Consider the following 3,490-nt stretch of genomic DNA (forward strand, 5'->3'; position numbering starts at 1 on the left):
TGAAACAGGGAACAGGCTGCCATCTGAACAGAAATGCAGCTCTGGTGATCACTTAAGTGATGCCATCAGACATCTCAATAATGTTTTAAGAGAGAACATGCCTACATCAATGATGAACGTAGTTTTTTTGAAGTCTTCATCCCCCATTCACAAAGAACTGGCACATTCCATTCACAAAGAGTGTGTGCTTCCTACCTGCAGGCTTGGGAACCCCAGTTGTTTTGTTCTAAGCTGTTACATCATCTGGAGATGATGAGAGAGAAGGGTGACACTGGCAGTAACTCATGTTTGAAGCAAAAGAACATTATGAAGAGAGCAATGTTCAAATTAGAAAACAACTTAGGTCGTAATTACGGTGCTGCCTCTGCAATCAACAGAGTATTCATGATTTCTATTAACGTAATGGACACTTAGGACAGGCTTTTTTTTTCCGTATGGAAACAAACATTATGCTGCTGTCTTCAGGGAATGTACTGGGCAAACTGAGACCACATCAGTCAAAAAATATGTCCTTCACGGGGAGCTGTTTGGAAGCAACAATACCGGTGCTGTGTCCTTGACAGATTTTAGGTGCAATCTCTGCTGTAGTGTAGAAGAAATATTGAAGGTCAGAAGCACTCAGTAACTATGGGAGAGTTAGCAATTGCTCAGCGGCTAGGAAAAAAATAATTAGCCTTGCCACGGATTTCTGAGGTAATCCTGATGTGCTACGAGACCTATTTTACATCCTGCCTGCTAACAGGATTATATCATCTATCAGAGGTGGCTGCTCTACAAACTCGCTTTTATCATACACACACCAAAGATCAGGTGAGAGGTTTAATAAAACACTAAAAGGAACAAAATGCTGAAGAAATAGATATAATTACCTTTGAAGCTTTTTTTCTTGCCTAAGGATGTATTTTCATTACACAGTCTGCATTTTAGTGGCAGAGTCCTTCCTTGCACGGTGTCAACTGAAAAATAATAAAAGATACCACAAATTTAACGTGCAAAGGTAAAACAAAGCCATCTCACCAAGCACTGATACCCTAAAACCCTAAAACGCAGGGTAGAGAAAAGTAGAAAAATCTTAGCCTGAAAAATAGGTTGCTATTCCTCCCTCATGGTGAGGGTAGACCAAATCTTTACTTGAAGAAAATTAGCATAATTTCTTTCCAGTCAACCAATTAAAAAAAAAAAAAAAAGGAGAGCTTTGGAGTCCCAAAGGTTCTGATTATCTTATGCTGAGCTACCACAGCCATTTCTGCCACCATGGGGTAAAGTTACCATGATGCATGTCGTTCTAGATATATTAATAGTGAAACACTAGTCCTACAATTTAATAGGATTAGCTGAAATTGCTGTAATACATTTTACAGATGGGGAAACTGGGACACAGGCAGACTTAATTTTAAGCAACTAAATCCGTATTTTGGCACCAAAGCAACCTGATTCTCAATAGTGCAGAACACTTAACTCCCACATAACAAAAGAGCTACAGTTTCCCCTATTCATTTTTCCTGGGGGCAACCACACCTCTCCTAACTCACCACACTGCTGGAAGGTGATTCAACCAGGGCCAGCAGGAACTCGAGGCCAGAGGCTGCAAACATCACAACAGATCCAAACTAAGGCATGGACCTGCTTCTCAGGCATGGTCCTCCTTCCTACAGCTGCTTTATGTACTCTCATGTCCTGCATCCTGTCCTTGATCTCGCCTCTTTTTCCCTCCCTTCTAATCTGTGTTGGAGCATCTTTCCCCACCCCCCTTCAATTCCTTAATTCCTTTATTTTTGATCACTATGAGAAAACAGCACCAATTCTCAGCCTTGCTTGTGTAGGTCTACACAGTTAAGCAAAGAAAGCCACCAGCAGCACTATTTTCCACTGCCACAAATCTAAAGCATTTTTTCAGTACTATAAGGCAAGGCTTACCATCCTCATCACATTACTGCTGTACTTCTGGTACCTTAAGCTGTCACAGTTCGTGCTGGTTATCCTTGTATTCTTATTTATGAAGCTGGAGAAGGAATGCTGCCCATTTCCTCGTGCAGCTCCAGGTGAGCTCCCAGCAGCTGCAGGGCACAGCACCAGCACTGCCTCCTGCCCACTCCTGGTATCCGGGGTTCTGATCCCCCTTTCCTCTATTTCAACAGGCCAGACCAGAATTTTACTTCTCATCTACCAAAGCTATTGCAAATCTGTTCAGCTGAGGAACATCCACATTACCCACTAGACCCAGTTTGCCTACTGCAGTCCCATAAGTGGAGGATAAAATGCTGCATCTCTCCTCATTACTGGCCTCCAAACTGGGGCTCCAGCTCCTTCCACAGCTCCCAACAGCTGGAGTCAGAGAAGAATCTGTGACACTTTGATGACCTCCTCCTCCCCCTCCAGCAGAAGTCCTGCTGACCATGGGTGACATCTGTCAGTGCTCAGCTCCTGTGAGGATGCGGATATCCCAAGTGAAACATTGCATCAGTACCACTTTTTGTCCAGCGCTGTTACAAGACTGAGTGCCTGCTGAAACAAACTAGAACCAAATCTCTTGTTTACACAGGGTTAACTAGAATGGAATCTGATAGCTCCTTTGCTCTAGAGGTTTCCTATGCCAGCTGGTTAACAAATACAGTAAATAAGCTCACAATTGCACTTTTTCTTGCAACTGTCATTTCTAACTCCTCTGAAGATTAAGAAGCAGGAGGTTAATTGTATATTCATTGGTTACCATCTCTGCTTCTCTAACCAACATTGCAGGGTAAGAACAAGTGTTACAGCTCCTCCATTCCTGCCAGCTCCTGCTCCCTTACTCCAGTGCAAACAACCTGGAAGAACACAGCATGCAACTACATCCTCCAGAGGCTTCTCCCACTCAGAGCAGCCACAGTCCCCCCCTAGAAGTCTTCCAGATGGCTGAAAGCAGTGCTGCTCACACCCAACTGCAGAGCAGCCCGCTGACTCCTGCAGGAAGCTTCGCATCCCCCGTCAGTAACTCAGCTCCGATGTGTCAACATATTTAGTCATGAATACTGTACATTAGATGAGCACGCTCTCTTGTCAAGCAGTTAGAGCTAATCCTCCTACAGAGCAACAGCAGTTCATGCAAATGCGTATAAAGCTAAATGACATTTTTTTGTATGCGTGTAATAAGTATAGAGAAGAGAGTAAGTGGGATCCTTCCTTGTAAGTGGCAATTAACACAATTATTACAGATAACATGTCAGAAACAACAAAAGAAAATAAACACAACCCAGTAGTGATTATTAAAAGCACCATGCCTTATGTGGATGTCTCTATTTGTGGAAGAGAGGCAGAACTCATCCAGTACCCAAAACCCTCAGCACAGGAGGCAGTGGCTCCTTCAGGCAGTGGCCTTGCAAAAGAAGAGGCAGCAGATGTTCCAGGCTACAATCCAAAGTCAAAATCATTGGGAGCTCCCACGGATGGAGGGATTTAACATCACAGCAGTACAGCGTGGCTCCTCCCAGAACAGCTCCTAGGGAAGTGT

At 43.8% G+C, this 3,490-nt stretch overlaps 1 long non-coding RNA gene across 1 annotated transcript; it reads right to left on the minus strand.

Moving 5' to 3' along the window:
* Positions 1-514: 514 nt before the first annotated feature.
* On the minus strand, positions 515-2,356 carry LOC146543092 (uncharacterized). Its single transcript, XR_014887497.1, has 3 exons — positions 2,281-2,356; positions 870-956; positions 515-582 (listed from the first exon to the last, which is right to left on the minus strand). It is a non-coding gene; the product is annotated as an uncharacterized LOC146543092 (long non-coding RNA).
* Positions 2,357-3,490: the final 1,134 nt, after the last annotated feature.

Source organism: Meleagris gallopavo, chromosome 20, assembly GCF_905368555.1.
Source record: "Meleagris gallopavo chromosome 20, MGAL_WU_HG_1.1, whole genome shotgun sequence".
Classification (NCBI taxonomy): Eukaryota; Metazoa; Chordata; class Aves; order Galliformes; family Phasianidae; genus Meleagris; species Meleagris gallopavo.